Source organism: Bos grunniens, chromosome 15, assembly GCF_055505025.1.
Source record: "Bos grunniens cultivar Pamir isolate PY7600 chromosome 15, Bosgru_T2T1.0, whole genome shotgun sequence".
Taxonomy (NCBI): Eukaryota; Metazoa; Chordata; class Mammalia; order Artiodactyla; family Bovidae; genus Bos; species Bos grunniens.
In genome coordinates, this window is record NC_141179.1 from 60049859 (window position 1) to 60069910 (window position 20052).

The 20052-nt window shown below is 36.6% G+C and overlaps 1 long non-coding RNA gene across 5 annotated transcripts in view; it reads left to right on the top strand.

Annotated features, from left to right (window-relative positions):
• The window catches only part of LOC147358353 (uncharacterized), a 387433-nt gene that overhangs the window by 309811 nt on the left and 57570 nt on the right, over positions 1-20052 (top strand). For 3 of the 5 annotated variants that reach the window (XR_015141616.1, XR_015141613.1, XR_015141617.1), the window contains exons 3-4: positions 4217-4280; positions 7871-8315. This is a non-coding gene — a long non-coding RNA (uncharacterized LOC147358353). Of the gene's footprint in view, positions 1-4216; positions 4281-7870; positions 8316-20052 lie in introns of those variants that run through there. The other 2 variants (XR_015141615.1, XR_015141614.1) reach the window with 1 other exon arrangement.

A 20052-nucleotide genomic window follows, 5' to 3' on the forward strand; every position in this document is an offset into this window, starting at 1 on the left:
ATTTCTGATTTTAGGTGAATAATTAATATTTATTTGAATACTATTTTAGTTTATACATTTTCTAAAAATAAATGTGATATATATATTCATATATGTATATTTTATTGTAGTAAAAAAATAACATGAAGTTGACTCTCAACAAATTTGCATGTGTATAGTACAGCATTGTTAACTTTATGCAAATTATTATACAGTAGAGCTCTAAAACTTTTTCATCTTTCATGTCTGAAGTTCTATGTCTATTGACCAGCAACTTTAATTTCGCCCTCCTTAGGGCCCCTGGCAACTACCATTCTACTTTCTTATGCTATGAGTGTGACTACTTTAGATATCTCATATAAGTGGAATCATGCAGTATTTGTTTTTCTGTGACTGGCCTATTTTGCTTAGCATTTCTTCAAGGTTCATTCATGTGGTAGCATATGTCAAGAGTTCCTTCTTTTTTAGGGCTGAATAAATGAAAATTACATTTGCTTTATTTATCTGTTGATGGACATTTATGTTGTTTCCACCTCTTGACTTGTGAATAATAATAATGAATATAGGAGTACAAATATCATTTCAGGATTCTGTTTTCAGTATGTTTGGATAAATACCTAAAAATGGGATGACAAGCTCATATAGTAGTCCTATTTTTGAGGAAACTGTATTACACTATTTTCCATAGCAGATGCATCATTTTTCATTCCTACTAACAGTGCACAGGAGTTCCAATTTCACCACATCATCACCAACGCTTACTATTTCCTTTTTTTTTTTTGCTAACAGTCATTCTAACATTTGTGAGGTAATATGTCTTCGCTTTGATTTCCCTGATGATTAGTGATGTTAAGCATCTTTTTTTATACTTGTTTGCCATTTGTATGTCTTCTTTGGTGAAATGTCAAATCAAGTCATTTGCTCATTTTTTAATCCATTTATTTATTTATGCTTATAAGTTTTATGAATATATACTCTTTGGAAATTAACTCCTTATAAAATATACGATTTGCAATTACTTTCTTTCATTCTGTAGATTGACTTTTCACTCTTATTTCCTTTGCTGTGTAGAAGCTTTTTAGTTTTTAGTTGAGGTAGTCCTATTTGTCTATTTTTGCTTTTGTTGCCTATGATTTTTGCATCATGTTGAAAAATTCATTTCTAAGCTCAATTTATAAAGTTTTTTTCCATTATGTTTCCTTCTAAGAGTTTTATGGTTTCAGGTCTTACATGTATGTCTTCTTGCACACGCAGATAGGTAGTTTACCCAACACTATTTTTTAAAGAAACTATCCTTTCCCCATTGGGAAGCGTTTTCACTGCTGTTTAAAACTTCACACTTAAAAATAGGGCAGTTGAGTCTTGGGATGAGAGACACCTGGGAACCAGAGTGTACGGATCCCCCCTCCACCACCGCCGCCCCCACCTCCTCCACCACTGCTTCAGGGACTTCTGTATAGAGTTTAGCTCACATCACCTGGCATACAACCCCAAGGCTGCTGTACTCTGTGTCCCAACCCCCTTCCCACTCAGAGCCACAGGGCAGTAGTTCCTGGCCACAGAGGCCAGCCCCTATGCAAAACCACATTGGCTCGAACACCCAGCAGGCGCAGGACATTGGAAGCCAGAATGAGTGAATTGTGCATGCGTGGGATGCATAGCTCTAGCCCTTTCCAAAGGAACCCAAATGACTTAGGTAGGGCTCCTAACACTAGCCTGTCACGGTCAAAGCTGCAGCAACTCAACCAACCTTTCTGCTGTTCTTGAGTCCAGCTGTTTATTCCAGGAGCTTGAGTGCCTGCTCAGTCGCTTCAGTCGTGTCCAACTCTTTGTGACCCCCATGGACTTAGAGGTATCTAAACATCTTCAGTTCAGTTCAGTTGCTCAGTCGTGTCCGACTCTTTGCGACCCCATGAATTGCAGCACGCCAAGCCTCCCTGTCTATCACCAACTTCCGGAGTTCACCCAAACTCATGTCCATCGAGTCGCTGATACCATCCAGCCATCTCATCCTCTGTCGTCCCTTTCTCCTCCTGCCCCCAATCCCTCCCAGCATCAGAGTCTTTTCCAATGAGTCAACTCTTCGCATGAGGCTGCCAAAGTATTGGGATTTCAGCTTTAGCATCATTCCTTCCAAAGAACACCCAGGACTGATCTCCTTTAGAATGGACTGTTTGGATCTCCTTGCAGTCCAAGGGACTCTCAAGAGTCTTCTCCAACACCACAGTTCAAAAGCATCAATTCTTCGGTGCTCAGCTTTCTTCACAGTCCAACTCTCACATCCATACATGACCACTGGAAAAACCATAGCCTTGACTAGACAGACCTTTGTTGGCAAAGTAATGTCTCTGCTTTTGAATATGCTATCTAGGTTCGTCATAAATTTCCTTCCAAGGAGTAACCGTCTTTTAATTTCATGGCTGTAGTCACCATCTGCAGTGATTTTGGAGCCCCCAAAAATAAAGTCTGATACTGTTTCCACTGTTTCCCCATCTATTTCCTATGAAGTGATGGGACCATATGCCATGATCTTGGTTTTCTGAATGTTGAGCTTTAAGCCAACTTTTTCACTCTCCTCTTTCACTTTATCAAGAGGCTTTTGAGTTCCTCTTCACTTTCTGCCATAAGGGTGGTGTCATCTGCATATCTGAGGTTATTGATATTTCTCCTGGCAATCTTGATGCCAGCTTGTGTTTCTTCCAGTCCAGCGTCTCATGATGTACTCTGCATATAAGTTAAATAAGCAGGGTGACAATATACAGCCTTGACGTACTCCTTTTCCTATTTGGAACCAGTCTGTTGTTTCATGTCCAGTTCTAACTGTTGCTTCCTGACCTGCATATAGGTTTCTCAAGAGGCAGGTCAGGTGGTCTGGTATTCCCATCTCTTGAAGAATTTTCCACAGTTTATTGTGATCCACACAGTCAAAGGCTTTGGCATAGTCAATAAAGCAGAAATAGATGTTTTTCTGGAACTCTCTTGCTTTTTCGATGATCCAGTGGATTTTGGCAATTTGATCTCTGGTTCCTCTGCCTTTTCTAAAACCAGCTTGAACATCTGGAAGTTCATGGTTCACGTATTGCTAAACTTCTTAGAGGTATCTAAACTTCGGACTAGGAGACCAACTCTGCCTGTCTCTGACACATTTGCCTTTAAGGGCAGCTTCAAAGCATTACTTAATTTCTGACCCAGCCCAACTGGTAGCAGCCTGGAGAAGCTAGTTCCTCCACTCAGTCTCCTCCATCAGGAACTATTTTCTCCTTTGACATCATCAGAGAGGCTCGAGGCAGGGACTGGGGACCTGGTTCAAGTGAGGTGGACTGTGGAATTTCTGAGGAAGGCACAGAGTCCGCAGGGTGTGTTCCGTGACTTCCGGCCCATGTGCTTTGTTCACATTTCTGGGCTCTGTATTCTGTGCCATTGATCTATGTTGTGCGTGCGTGGCCAGTCATGTCTGACTCTTTTGCGACCTCATGGACTATTGCCACCAGAATTTACAGTGTTACCTCTGTCCGGAGGATTTCCCAGGCAAGAATACTAGAGTGGGTTGCCATTTCCTGCTCCAGGGGATCTTTCCCACCCAGGGATCAAACCGATGTCTCCTGCATTGGCAGGCAGATTCTTGACTGCTGAGCCACCTAGGTCTGTTTTTATGTTGGGACTATATATAATTTTTCTTTCTTTTTTTTTTTTTTGCAATAGTTTCGCTGCTATGTTTTGAAGTCAGAACTTTGGATGCAAGCTCTACTCTTCACTTCCCCACCTTCCTCCGAGCTGTGTTAGCTCTACCTGTTGTACCCCTGGTCCTCAGGAGCAGCAGCAGCGTGCCCAGTTCTTTTTTGTTCTCTGTGGCCCCCAGGCATCTAGAGTACTCTGGGTTCCATTAGGGCATTGAGATAGGCATAACAAAAACCAGTCTCTGGGGCAGCCGTTGGGAAAAGCTAGAACATTGCTGCATGTTCCAACTCTCCCTCCTCAGGGAGAAGCCACCAGCTGGGGATTTCTTCCTGCTCCTTTGCTGATCTGGGGGGAGGGGTCGATTGCGGGGCGGGGGGAGGGGGTTGGGGGGGAGGGATGATGGCGGAGAGCGTGTGCTAGTCCAAATTGTCGCCTTTGTTCTCAGCAGCAACCAACCTGACCTTTTAGATTCAGGCAAGATAGAAACTGGCCCCTTGGGTACCTCCCCACAACGTCTGCATGTTACATGAATATTTCAGTCTTTTATTTTCCTTCCCAGGGAGAAGCCAGGAAGTGGGAATTTTCTCCTGACTGTGCTTCAGGGCACCAAGGGTGAGGACTAGGTAAGTGAGTGCCACAGATCTTCTTACCAGCTTCCATACAGCTAGTTTTGCCCTTCTATACAACTCCGTGTGGGAACCTCTTAGCTGGTTTATGGAGATTTCACAAAGGGAATTTGTTCCTGTATTGCTGTAGAGTAAATGGCTCCTTAGGGAAAAGAGAGTCTAGGTCTTCCTATTCTGCCATGTTGTTGATATCCTGTCATGTGTGTGTGTGTGTGTGTGTGTGTGTGTATTTTTCATTTTCTCTTTTTCTTTCAGTTTTTGAGATATAATTGGTGTACCACACTGTGTAAGTTTAAGGTACACAGCATAATGCTTTGCATTCATTGTGAAGTGATTTTCAAACATAAGTTTAGTAAATATATATATATATATTCACACATATATATACACACACACACACACACAATTAAAGAAATAGGAAAAAAGGCTTTTGTCTTGTGATGAGAATTCTTAGAATTTACTGTGTTAACAACTTCCATATCTAACAGATAGAAGTGTTTGATCTCTTTTTTTGTGAGTTTGTTTGTTTTTGAGGTATAATTAATCTAGAACACTACGTTACTTCCTGTTACACAACATGATTCGGTGTTTCTATACATTTCAAACTGATAACCACAATAGTGTTGTTACTGTATGTCACTATACAAAGATATTACACAGTTGTAGACTATATTCCCACACTTATGTTTCATACCTGTGGCTCATTTATTTTGCAGCTGGAAATTTGTACCTCTTGATTTCCTTACCTATTACTTTGCTCCCCTAACTCCTCCAACAAACACTTGCTTGTTCTCTGTATCTATAACTCTGTTTCTGTCTAATTATATTTGTTCATTTTTTTGGGGGGGGGATTCCACTGGTTTAGATTAACTGGTTTATGAATATCTCACAAAGGTATCTGTCCTTGTATTACTGTAGAGTATGTTTCTCCTTTACGGTAAGGAGGGTCTGGGGCTTCCTATTCTACCATCTTGGTACAAAATTCAGTATATATGCTTTAATTTGATACCATCATTAATACTTTATAGTTAAATTCTCTGTGCCCTATTTATTATTTCAAATATTTTATTTGTCTACATATTAAAGAATTAAATTCTCTCAGGTACTGAGAGTTATTATTATAACCCCTGCATTTCAAGATATTTTTAATGTACGTACTTCAGTGTTATGGGCTTTTGTTTAACCTTATTCAGACTGGGAATTTATCAATTATGTTTAAATTTATCAAAGTCCATGAATTTATCAATTTATGTTAAAAATAGACTTGATCCATGTAGAATTTTCCAGTTTGCTTTTTGTCTTAGATTTTAAGGACTTTGCCTTAGATTCTTCTTATTTATTTGTATGTATTATAACCCCTACTTTACTTTATGTGTTGGCCTAAAGCGTATGTATTCATTCTTTTATTTTTAAACTTTTGTATTTTAGCTGTGCCTCTTAAGATTATTTATTTTTGACCTAATTAAAATCTTGTTCTTTTAAGAGAGGAGTTTAAACCATTTGTATTTGACGTGGAATTATTAGTTGCTCAGTTATGTCTGGCTCTTTGGGACCCCATGGACTGTAGTCTGCCAGGCTGCTCTGTCTGTGGAATTCTCCAGGCAAGAATACTAGAATGGGTAGCCAATCCAGTCTCCAGATTAAAGTAATAAGTATATATTTTGATACCTATTGTAAAATATTTTTAATATTCTTAGTGTTTTAGAAAGTATATATTATAGCTGGAATTATGTAAGTGGTTTCCTTAGCTTTCAAAATATTTCCTAATCATTAAAGTCACAAGTTTAATGCTCTCTTTCTTCTCTGCAGAAAGTACAGGATTTACTAGGACTTTTTTTGTCTACATCTCATCTTTATAAATATAGCATTAGTTGTATCCTAGTATTATTGTAACTGATTTTTTAAATTACAGATGTTCTCTTCTAATCTTAATTTTATATTTGAATTTGGAGTTTCATATCCAGCATCAACTCAGATATTTATTTTTACTGCTTATTTACATTCTCTTAAGTTCAAATATTTCTATTTTGAATACTAAATTTTGATTACCCTGTGGGCCATTTCAAGTCTGTCTTCAGAAATGGTGAAGTGAAAGTCACTCAGTTGTGTCCGACTCTTTGAGACCCCGTGGACTATAGCCTGCCAGGCTCCTCTGTCCTTGGGATTCTCCAGGTCAGAATACTGGAGTGGGGACATGCCCTTCTCCAGGGGATCTTCCCAACCCGGGGATCAAATCCAGGTCTTCCACATTGCAGGTGGATTCTTTACTGTCTGAGCCACCAGAAAATGTGTCCGTAGTCTTTTCACTTGTGTCCCTGATTGTGTCAGTCTCATCTTGTTCTTGCCTTCTCATTTATTTAAGTCAAATTGACTGTTTCACTTTTATGTCTTCCAAAACTTTATCTTGAAATAGAGCTATGTAGCTTGATTTTTTCAAATAATATTACAAAACAATCTGAACAGTTCTGATGTTTATTTTTATCTAGGCATCCTGTTTATTTTTTGAGGTTGGAATTTATTCAGTTTTTTGTATTCTGCTTTTACTAATTCTGTGTGTATGAATTCAGTTATTTAACTTTTCATTTCCTTATTATTTTTTCTTATTAATTCTAGCTGTCTTTTTATCTCATTCTATGGTATTTCATTCTTAGCATCTTCTATTTTCATGACTTCCTGATGTTGTTTCAAAAGGTCATTTTTTTGCCTCACATTGTTAGACCTATCTAAATCAAATTTGAGTCAGCATCCAAGTATAGAGATTTATATTGGTCCATCTTTTCCATTCAGGTGATGGGTGAAACTCTTTCCAACAGACACAATTGGATGGAAACTTCTTTTGCAGTACTAGCCCACATGCTTTTTTCATGCTTCACAGTTTGGTTCTTTGAAACTCTGAAAGAGATGGTGCATGTGGAAAAAAAAAAGACTAGAATCCTAATTGTATAACAGTTCTCAGTGCTTCTCTTTCTATATTTCCTCATATACTCCTTTATTTGTGGGTTCCAGACTTCCCAGGGTGTCATGCTCCAAAAAATACCTTTCAGTACCTTTCTTATGGGCTTCCTAGGTGGTGCTAGTGGTAAAGAACCCACTGCAAATGCAGGAAACATAAAAGAGGTGGGTTTGATCCCTGGGTAGGGAAGATAACCTGGAGAAGGAGATGGCAACCCACTCACATGTTTTTGTCTGTAGAATCCCATGGACAGAGGAGCCTGGTGGGCAACAGTCCATAGGGTCACCAAGAGTCAGACATGACTGAAGCAACTGAGCCCACACCTTTCTTATATTTGAAATCTTCATCTGAATGTAAAAAGTAAGATACTCTGACACATAGGATGTGCTAACTTTTCTGTATACACATCTTGTGGGTTTTTTTTTTTTTTTTTTTGAGCCGCTGAAGAAGTAGGTAAAGAAAGACAAACAATGTGCTTGCCTACTTTTTACAGGATTAGTGTACTATTGACTACCTTTTTCAGGAAAATTTTTCATGTTTATAATTTATAGAAAATTTCCTAGATCTTGACCAGGGTTGAATAGCAGTGGTCTTATTTTGCTTTTATTTTGCTTTTGATTTTACTGTCTTTCAGTATAATTTAGTGGGAAATTGATGGTGGCTCTGTTGTGGAGAACTGCTGCTACTGCTGCTGCTAAGTCACTTCAGTCGTGTCCAACTCTGTGCGACCCCATAGACGGCAGCCCACCAGGCTCCCCCGTCCCTGGGATTCTCCAGGCAAGAACACTGGAGTGGGTTGCCATTTCCTTCTCCAATGCATGAAAGTGAAAAGCGAAAGTGAAGTTGCTCAGTCGTGTCTGACTCTTAGCGACCCCACGGACTGCAGCCTATCAGGCTCCTCCGTCCATGGGATTTTCCAGGCAAGAGTACTGGAGTGGGGTGCCATTTCCTTTGTCGTGGAGAACTAGGCTGTTACTTTTATACCTTTCTTATAATTTAATACTTGTGAATGTCAGGATCCTCCATAAAGTGAACTCACTTCCCCTTATCAAATGATGCTTTTCACTGTTCCCCAGCAAAAACTTAATGTACCAATAAGGAGAAACACAGAGTGCTTTCTCTGTTGCTTGTATCTTCCTGTTTTTCTCATTCATGTTTTGCTGATCCATCGAGGGCAAAAAAATATGTCATTATGAGGGTTTTTTAAATTGAACTCAATGTAGTCTTTATATCATAAATTGAGTCTCTAAGTTACTATTTTTGTCTTCTGTTCCATAGGTTTAGCCTTAATTCCATGATTTTAATTTTTTGGCACTAGAGCAGATGTATTGTGCAAGGTTTGCTTATAAATATTCTTTAAAAATCCACAGTATGTTGTGGTAGACTTTGTTAAGTATATTTAAGGTTAAAAAGTCCCAGTTCCAAAGAGTTTAATATTCAATAAAGAAAATTCTTTGTAGATTTCTCCATAAAGACTCAAGTTACTATGGTTTGGATAACAGATTACACATTCCATATGATGTTATAAAATCAAAGGCGGGATAAATGACTTTCTCTAGGATTGATCTGACAGTGGCCTTAGTGATATATGAGGGAGTGAAGGGTTCAGAAGCATGGACTGATTAGTCTAGTGAGAAACCACCTTGATCAGTTGGTTGTAACCTCCTAGACATGTGCTTGGTGGGTGAAAATAAAAAGAGCTTGGAAAGTCACTAAAGAAAAGATGAAAAAAATGAGGTAGCATTTGGCAGTTTACTAGATTTATGAAGGGCAGAAATGATTATATTCCCTGGGCTAACATATTTTAGATGTAAAGACAACCAAGCTGCTAGCAGCAATTTATTTTCTCAACTCGCTTTGCCTGCTAACTAAAAGTTTATGGTAATACTATTCAATTAGGGGAATAAAGTGATGCTAAGTCACGTTTGAAATCTGAATGTTGCTCAGCAGGTATCAGATTTTTGTTTGAATTACAAATTTGTACCTGGATTCCATCTTTCCTTTCATTGCAATCTTATTCTTGCCAATCTAAATGACACATGATAATGTAATTAATTAGTCTAATTTGTCTTCACTGAAGCTTAATTTCATAGTTTCAAAACGTATAGGCTGTCATCTTCTAACAGATAATATTGAGTTAATAAGTACATGTGCTATGCTGCATTTACTATAATATAATGATCCATATAATGTAATCAGGGTGTCACAAATTAAAGCACAAATGTTCAAATAACAGTTGCAAAAACTAAAAATGGTATTTTCCTTTTAGACTCCTTTGAATGGACAGCATTTGAATTTAAATGTTAGATAAAATTTGATCATCCCATTTATGGCTAATTCCATGCCTATTTTTATTTAATTTGGAAGTTTTATCTCTGTAATCATTTTTAAAATTCAAAGGATCAGGCTACATGTTGTTTAACACATTTGTTGATATCGATAGAACCAGTATTTCTCTTTTCTGTTCTTGACAGAGCACTTAGCAACTTTGTAAGCTTTGAGGCATTGCTTCTTGGAATCTAAGAGCTGGCATTCACTGGACCCTTCTGCTATACCTCCTCCATTTTTTCAAGTTCTGAGAAATGAAGCATAGATTTGTTAAAGGATTTGCCCTTCTTTGCATTTGTGTTTTATATAGAATCCATATTGAAACGTACATATTTTTTGATGATGCAATTCAGATTTTTGCCCAGGGTCAATGTTGAATTAACTGATAATGTAGATTTTAGTGCTCACTGTTATTAAAAACTAGGGAAAGATTTCCCTGATTCCAATCTTTTTCTTCTCATAGAGATCTAATCCTGGCTTGAAATTGCTTCATTTCCAAATTTACCATTCTGGAACATAACTTATTTGGGCCAGGACACTCAAATAACATGACACTCAAGCTTATTTGGTTCCTTCTATCTTCTTAGTACTTTGGGGAACAATGTTCTTTTAAAGTTCCTTTCTGAAATGAGAAAGCAATGAGTGTTAATTAAAACTATAGAATAGTTGATACCTGTGTTTAAATTGAATACTGTGGAAGGCTCCCTTTTGAAAATACATATACCAGTGTTTGGGCTTCCCTGCTGACTCAGACAGTAAAGAATCCACCTGCAATGCTGGAGACCAGGGTTCAATCCCTGGATCAGGAAGATCCCCTGGAGAAGGGAATGGCTACCCACTCCAGTATTCTTGCCTGGAGAATCCCATGTACAGAGAAGCCTGGTGGGCTACAGTCCATGGGGTGGCAAAGAGTTGGACATGACTGAGCAACTAAGCATGATACCAGTGTTCAAGCACAAGTTTAGCCAGTTATTAGCTGTTATTATTTGTTTTTTAAAATATTTCCATGCCTTCAGAGCTACCTCATATTGAGAACTAAATATAAACAATTTGCTGTTCTAAGTCCTTTACATATAACACATTTTTAATCAGTAGTCATGACTGAAAGAACTACCTACCATTATTCCAATTTAATAAATAAGGTGATCAAGACATAAAGAGGTTAAGTAATTTGCCAGGAATCACAAAGTAACCAGAGGTAGAACTGGAAGAGAATCTATCTCAATTCAGTTTGGTCTTTTTACCTTTGTATTCTACCATAGCATCCCTAGTTCTTTATCACTAAATTGCAGATAATAATAATTTAACCTTATTGAATTGTGATTATTATATACAACAGTACATGTAAAATGGAAATAACTAAGGACCTGGTATGAACACAGTCAACAAATGTCCTCTCCTCCCCTTCCCCAATTTCTTCCTTCTCTTCCACTTTGCCTTCTTTAAAATATTAATCAGGACTAAGTAAAAGAGAATAAATAGCTTGCAGAAATATAGAGTTCTGTACATTTTTGTTGTTCTTAGTAGCTCACAAATTATGAATTTTGTCAAGATTTATCTATGAATCCTTTCCCCTCCATTTGATTATTCCCTATCTTTTCTATTAATAGCCACTTCACATGTGGAATTGCATCCTATACACAAAGGAATTTAGGAGATTGTAATGATAGAAAGTTGAAAGTGAAGGAACTTCCCTGGTGGGCCGTGGTTAAGACTTCACCTCCCAATGTAGCAGGTGTGGGTATGTTTGCTGGTGGGGGAACTAAGATCCCACTTGCCTAGCTGTCAAAAAACCATACATAAAACAGAAGCAATATTGTAATAAATTCAATAAATACTTTAAAAATGGTCCACGTAAGTGAAACCATGTATTGTAATTTGTGTGTGTGTGTGTGTTTGTATGTATGTTAACTACAAAGACAGTAAGTCATATTCTTACATTCCAGGTTGAAAAAATATGTCAATGAAATGGTCAGGGTTAGCACAACTTGGTTTCTCAGTAGAAATACCATTTTGATTGTTTGCTTTGAAAATAATTAGGAAACTATTGTCAAGTGTTAGTAAGATGATTAGCATCATTGTAATATTTTTAGTTAGATCCCTCCCTTTAAAAAGCATGGTTCATTTTCTCAGAAGAAGTGAGAGACTATTGGAAATTTCTCTGACGTATTTTGAAATATGGAGAGAAAGTGATTCAGGTTGTATTGATTGATGCCTTCTGGTCATCTTGACCAGATTTGCAAATAGCTACATATTCTTGTTAATGCAATCAGCATCTGCCCAATGAAATGAGAAAAATCTATTATTTGGATCATGAAAACAGTTTCTGTGGGAGGAGAGTGCTTTAGATGGTTTCCTCCCTACTTTTTAACTAAGTGCACTGGCAGCCTGAGCAGGCAGTGTCTCTTCTATGTTGGAGGTCGGAGTAGTTATTTGGTTATCAAGAGTTTGCTCATCTCACTCCCAATATTTTGATAGGAAATGGGGTCTTGGGTCTGAATGAGGTAAAGAATTAAGACTAAGATGCCTGAATAGGCTATCACCTCATCAAAAGGTAGATTGATCATAATCTACCACATCACAAAGAACTGGTAAGAAAGCTATATCTAGGCCTGGATTCTTGACTAGGGTGGGAGAAGAGTCACCTGAAACACTGAAGACTTGAATCTGTATTTACGGAAGTTTAAATTTTGAATTTATGCTATTAAAAGATTTTAAAACACTTCACACTCAGAAATGACCATAAAAGTAGACCTGGCTGATGAAAACTGCTGCACATATGGTAGAGACAAAAGGAAAACCATCCTGGAAAGATACTTTCACGGTATAAACCATTGGGACTCTGACACATAATAAATAGCCTCTGACAAAGATCAACTCTCGGTCAGAAACTTTAAAATGTATGATCAGCAGTGCAACATCAATGAGACTTGGAATTCAAAACAAAATAGAAGATTGGAGCTGCACAAAATTAGATATAGAATAATACTCTGAAAAAGAATATAAAATAGTTATGTTTAAATGATTACAAACATAAAAGAACTTAAAACAACTTATAAAAGTAGCAAATAGAATTTTGAGAAATGAAGGAAAAACTATTGATATTAAAAACTAAACAGATTAAGTAGATTGAAAGTGAAGGTGAAGGTTAGTCGCTCAGTTGTGTCCAACTCTTTGGACACAAAGATTTCTTTGTCCATAGAATTCTCCAGGCAAGAATGCTGGAGTGGGTTGGCGTTCCCTTCTCCAGGGGATCTTTCTCACCCAGGGACTGGACCCGATTCTCCCTTGTTGCAGGTAGATTCTTTACCATCTACACCACAAGGGTAAGTGTTATGTAGATTAGGCATATCTGAAAAGAAAGTTAATGAATAAGAATGATACTAAGCAAATTACCTGAAAGTGAGAAAAGAAATCCAAAAATTAAAAGGAAAGAAAAATAGTGTGTAGGCAAAGCAAACAGAATGAAATATTTAATGTATGCACAGAAAAGATTATAAAAATGGGAATGGGGGAATGGGGCACTGATGGTATATGAATAAAGAACGCTTGTAGATTTTCCTTTATAAAATATATAAATGTTTCAATTAAGTTGTAATTCATTTTTAAGTCATTTTAAAAAATTAAAGTGTAGTTAATTTATAATGTGTTGGTTTCAATTATACAGCAAGGAGAATCAATTATGCATACATATATATATGTGTGTGTGCATATTTTCCAGATTCTTTTCCATTATAGGTTATTGAATATATTATAGTTCACTGTGTTATACAGTAAGTCCTTCTTTATTTTATAGATAGTAGTGTGTACATGTTAACCCCAAACTCCTAATTTATCTTCTCCCTCTTCTGCCCCCAACTATCCCCTTTGGTAACCATAAGTTTGTTTTCTAGATCTATGAGTCTATATTTGCTTTGTAAATAAGTTCATTTGTATCATTGTTTTAGATTCCACATATAGTGATACTATATGGCATTTGTCTTTCTCTGATTTCCTTCATGTAGTATGATAATCTATAAGTCCATCCATGTCGCTGCAAATGGCATTAGTTCATTCTTGTTTTATGGCTGAGTAATATGCCATCCTGTGTGTGTCTATGTGTGTGTGAGTATATATGTACATATACAAATTAATATCTTCCACATCTTATTTATCCACTCATCTGTTGCTGAACATTTAGGTTGCTTCCATGTCTTGGCTATTATAACTAGTGCTACTGTGAACATTGGGGTGAATGTATCTTTTCAAATTAAGAGTTTTCTATGATATATATGGGCTTCCCAGGGAGTGCTAGAGGTAAAGAACCTGCTTGCCAATGCAGGAGATATAAGAGATCTGGGTTCGATCCCTGGGTTGGGAAGATCTCCTGGAGGAGGGCACGGCAACCCACTCCAGTATTCTTGCCTGGGGAATCCCCATGGATAGAGGAGTCTGGTGGTCTATAGTTCATGGGATTGCAAAGAGTTGGATATGACCGAAGTGACTTATCATGCACACAAGCATGGAATAGGATTGTGGGATCAGTTTTTAAGGAAACTTCATACTGTTTCCCACAGTAGCTAGGCCAGTTTATAATTAAAGCAACAGTGTAGGAAGGTTCCTTATTCTCCACATCCTCTCCAGCATCTATTATTTGTAGAGATTTTAATGATGGCTCACACCAGTATTCTGACTGGTGTGAGGTGGCAGCTCATTGTAATTTTGATCTGCTTTTTTCTAATAATTAGCAATATTGAACATCTTTTCATGTGCCTGTTGGCTTTCTGTACATCTTCTTTGAAGAAATGTCTGCTTAGGTCTTCTGCCCATTTTTTTGATTGGGTTGTTTGTTTTTATATTAACCTATATGATCTGTTTCTATGTTTTGGAAATTAATCTGTTGTCGGTCACATCATATGCAAATATTTTCTCCCAATTCATTGGGTGTCTTTTCATTTTGTTTATGGTTTCCTTCACTGTGCCAAAGGTTTTAAGTTTAATTAGGTCCCATTTGTTTAGTTTTTTTTTCTTTTTTTATGTACATTACTCTAGGATGTGGATCCAAAAAAACATTGTTGTGATTTATGTCAAAAAGTGTTCTGCCTGTGTTTTCCTCTAGTTTTATAGTATCCAGCCTTATGTTTTGCGTTTGTGTGTATGTGTGTTTGTGTCTGTGTATATGATATTAGAGAATACTCTAATTTTATTCTCTTAAATGTAGCTGTCCAGTTTTCTGAGCACCACTTATTGAAGAGACTGTCTTTTCTCCATTGTATAATCCTGCCTCCACTGTGCATTCTTTGTCATAGATTAATTGACCATGAGTGTTGGGGTTTATCTTTGGCCTTTCCATCATGTTCTATTGATCTATATGTCTGTTTTTGTGCCAGTGCTATACTGTTCAATCAGTGTTGCTTTGTAGTATAGTCTGAAGTCAGAGAACATGATTTTTCAAACTCCATTTTTCTTTCTTAAGACTGTTTTGGCTATTCAGGTCTTTTGTGTTTCCACATAGACTTTAAAATTATTTGTTCTAGTTCTGTGAAAAGTGCTGTTGGTAATTTGATAGTGATTGTGTTGAACCTATAGATTGCCTTGGGTATTATGGTCATTTTAACAATACTGATTCTTCCAGTCCAAGAACATGGTATATCTTTCCATCTTTTTGTGTTATCTTTAGTTTCTTTTAATCAGCATCTTATAGTTTTCAGAATACAGGTCTTTTGCCTTCTTACATAGGTTTATTCCTAGGTGTTTTATTGTTTTTGATGTGATGGTAAATCGGATTGTTTCTTTAATTTCTCTTTCTGATATTTCATTGTTAGTATATAGAAATGAAACAGATTTCTGTATATTAATTTTATACCCAGCAATTGTACTGAATTCATTGATGAGCTCTAATAGTTATCTGGTAGAATCCTTAGGATTTTCTCTTTGCTATATAAAAACGGTGACCATTTTACTTCTTTTCCAATTTGGATTCTTTTATTTCTTTTTCTTATCTAATTCTTGTGGCTAGGACTTCCAATACTATGTTGAATTAAAGAGGACAGAATGGGCATTCCTACCTTGTTTCTGATTTTAGAGGAAATGCTTTCCATTTTTCACCATTGAGTATTATGTTACCTGTGGATTTTTCATATATGACCTTTATATGTTGTGAGGTATGTTCCCTCTATGCCCACTTTCTGGAGAGCTTTTATCATAAATTGATGTTCAATTTTATCAAAAAGCTTTTCCTGCATCTAATAAGATGCAGAAAAAAAGCAGCTATAATTCAGAACAAGAAATCAGACAAATAAATAAATAAAAATACTGTGTGTAGTCTGTAGAATAAAAGGATAAATATGATGAGGTGAACATCTAAATGTATTTGAGGACAAGAAATAACAATTAAACCAGTTAAGCTAGATATCATTAGTCAAAAGATAGCAGAAAACATATAAATGTTTGAAAATAGATAACTTGTATGTGTTACTTTTTTTCATAACAGCTTTACTGAGCTATATCTCATATACAACACAGTTCACACATTTAAAACATATAATGTAATAGTTTTTAGGAAAAGGCAGTGGCACCCCACTCCAGTACTCTTGCCTGGAAAATCCCATGGACAGAGGAGCCTGGTGGGCTGCAGTCCATGGGGTCGCGAAGAGTCGGACACGACTGAGCAACTTCACTTTCACTTTTCACTTTCATGCATTGGAGAAGGAAATGGCAACCCACTCCAGTGTTCTTGTCTGGAGAATCCCAGGGACCAGGGAGCCTGGTGGGCTGCCTTCTGTGGGGTCGCACAGAGTTGGACACGACTGAAGCGACTTAGCAGCAGCAGCAGTATAGTGATGGAAGAGTGCAGCTGTCATCACAGTCAATTTTAGAACAATTTCATCATGTCTGAAAGACATCCCAAAACTTTCAGCTATTAACCCCAATTCCTTGTCCCATACTTCCAGCCTAAAGCAATTATTAATCTACCTTCTATCTCTATATATTTTCCTCTTTTGGCAATTTCATGTAAGTGAAGTCATGATATATGATATTTTGTAACTGGTTTCTTTTACTTAGCATAAAGTCTTCAAAGTTTATGCATGCTGTAGTATAATCAGTACATCACTTCATTCTTATGGCTGAATTATATTCTATTGTATGGATATACCACTTTTGTTTATTCATACATCAGCTGATAGACATTTGCATTGTTTCTGCCCTTTATCTATTCTAAATAATGCTATACAAATTTTTGCATGGACATACATTTTCATTTCTCTTGGGTATATATGTAGAATTTGAATTTCTGGGTAAAATGGTAATTTTATGTTTAATTTTTTGAGGAAGTACCAGACTGTTTTTCTTTGTGGTTGCACCATTTCACCACTTTAGGTTTTTACTCTAAAGTCACCTTTCAATTTCTAATTGCCCCCCTCCCAACTCTGAATCTTCCTTACTTTGTTCCATTGTTTCATTTTTCTAGAGCATTAGTCACTTGCTCAGTGAATATAAAATGTACTTATTAATTATGTTTGTTGATTATAATCTGTCTCACCCATCTAAATGAGCTGTGAAAGGTCAACAATCTTTATTTTTTTAGTTTTCTGATGTGTTACAAATACCTGAAATAATGTCTAGCACATGATAGGCATTCATCAAATAGTTGTTGAATGTTTAAATAAATGAAATAACATCAGAATATTGGTTATTCTTGGGGAGGAAGAGAAGAAGGCAAAAGGGATGTAAAAGTGAGTCTTTAGCTGCACTATACTTCATGAAAGAGAGGTAGCAGATATGGTGAAATGTTAACATATATTCTCAGTGGTATGTACATATAGAGGTCTATTAAATATTTGTACTTTTAATATGCATAATTGTATACTTAGGATTGAATATGGAAACAGCATTTAAACTTACAGTAAAGTCATAGACCCAATGAAAACAGGCGTTCATAGTGTTGGCAAGAAATTAACCTGTGAATTATATACTTGAGTACTTTCTACATCAAGGGTATGTCTTCGATATGATAGATATTTAGACATATTAAAATCATGCATAAATGTGTTTAGAAAGTCCTAAAATCATTCTTGATTCTTCATTGTTATATTTTTCTTTTCTCTCTCATCATACTCTCAGGAGCCTATCCTGACAATAGTCATTCTTGCAGTAATATCACTTGAGATTCTTGGGATGGACCCACTACTGTTTGATGGCAGGAGCCATGACTTTTTCTTGTTATTCCATACCTACTCATATAAAATGTTCTTGGTATATATAAAAGAGTAAATACTTACATGAATAGATTAATAAACTTCAGCAAGGTATTATATCATCTGTCACAGTCTTAGGAAGTAATATATAGAGTTGTAATAGGTAGACTTTAAGGCTTCCCTGGTGGCTCAGTGGTAAAGAATTCACCTGCAGTGAAGGAGCCACAGGAGACATGGGTTTTATCCCTGCGTTGGGGGGAATCCAGTAGAGGAGAGCATGGCCACCTACTCCAGTATTCTTGCCTGGAAAATCCCTTGGACAGAGGAGCCAGGTGGGGTATAGTCCATAGGGTCGCAAAGAGTCGGATGCAACTGAAGTGACTTAGCATGCACGCATGAGGACATATATATATTTGGTAAAAAGATCAACTTATCAAATGCTGTTATTTTAAGTGCAATGATGGGGCATATCACAGGTTACATGGAGATAAGGGACATTTTAAGTGACTGCATGCACATCTTACTAATGAGATGACTGTCAACTTTATTCACTTTACATGGCTGGTTTTTCCAGCTAAAGGGAGGGATATAACTAGTTTATGCCTAGTTATCATGAATTTTTCACAGGTAATTAACATATTATAGACTGAACGTTAGTTTTTTGCTAGGTCATTTTCATCCTATAAATCTAAAGTAGATTTGTAACCCCTGAAATACTTCAATGTAAGTGAATCTGAAATTGTTTCATTCCTGTATTATTTTAAATAGAATTTAGTGTGTCTATAAAATGCCTTTCCATTACTGGCATCTGCTCATGACACTCATCTATACGAGAAGTGTGGTAAAGCTTAAAGAAGAGGGCAGTTCCAAACTCAGCTGTTTTCCTATGTGTGATGACTCTAAGCTTCTTTGATTTTTTTTTTGTTTGTTTTTTAAAGAAGTTACAGAATTCTTCTGAGTAAAACAAATGCCACTACTGAGATTGCCAGACCTTATTTATCTCTCTCTCTCTTCTTTGGAGAAGGGAATGGCAACCCACTCCAATATTCTTGCCTGGAGAATCCCTTGGACAGATGCAGCCCATGGGGTCACAAAGAGTCGGACATGACTAGGTGACTAAGATACACTCTTCTTCCTCCTTCTCTCTCTTTCCCTTTTTTCTTCTCTGCATGCTTGTTGCTCGCTTGTTTTTCCTTTTTGTACACTTAAAGTACATTTTCTGAAGCACCAGGATCAAGGAACTTCATTTCCATTCTTAATGAAGTTATGCAGTCTGGTTTCTCAGGAAATCACTGGAGGCTTTACAAACTTTGCTTTTTAATTCAGATTTATATAACCTACTCCACTTAATGTCTGACCCGAAAATTGAGATATGAGAATATCATTCTTTGAGCAAATATACTATAAATCAGGGTTAATTTCTTCCTTTTGCCTAAATTCCTTGGGGGAAGGGGACAAAGAATGACTTTGGAATTACAAATTTTGTGTGCTCCATTTTGTGTGCTCCAGGCTTACTTGGAACAAAAATTTCATTTAGAGATGGCTTATGCCCTTGGCTGTTTTACTAACGCAACTGTGATAATATAGAAAAGAATGCTGTAGTAGTGGAAAGGGTAAGATAACACTAATGTTACAACATAATTAATGCCTGAAGAATTCTCTCCTTAAAGATGGCCATCTATCGGTTAATGAGCATTTGCTACCTATTAGGCATTGTAATTTGTGCTTTATATACATCATTTTAAAAAATCCTTAAAGACAGAAAACATGTTAAGGATTGTACATGTACTGTCATCTTCATTTCATAGAGGAAATTCAGGGAAGTTAAGTAACTTGTCAAAGGTTTACAAATATAAGTAACAAAGTCCTAACTCAAATCTATTTTTCATGACTCCAAAGCCACACTCTTAGTACTTCAAGATACTGCCTTCTTTTATTTCCATCTACTTTCACTGTCTTGACAATAGATTACCAAAAAACTGTATGTATTCTGTTTTATGAGCATAAAAGAGAAGATTTCACTTCCCTTTTATATAAAAATCTACGATGACCTACATTCTTCGGAAGGGAATTTGTCCTCAGTTGGCTGTACATTATAACTAGAAAATAATAGAAAATTTGGAAAATTATTAGCTCATTAATTGATTATGTTAGTGTCCTTCCCAATATTGATTTTTTTGCAGTTTAAAAAAGGAAAAAAATACTTTGAAAGAGAAGTTTTGAGATACTGTTTTAAAAATCACTGTTGTTTTGGATTTTTAAAATGGTTCTTGGTGGTCAAATACTCTAGACAATGAAAGAATACCATTTT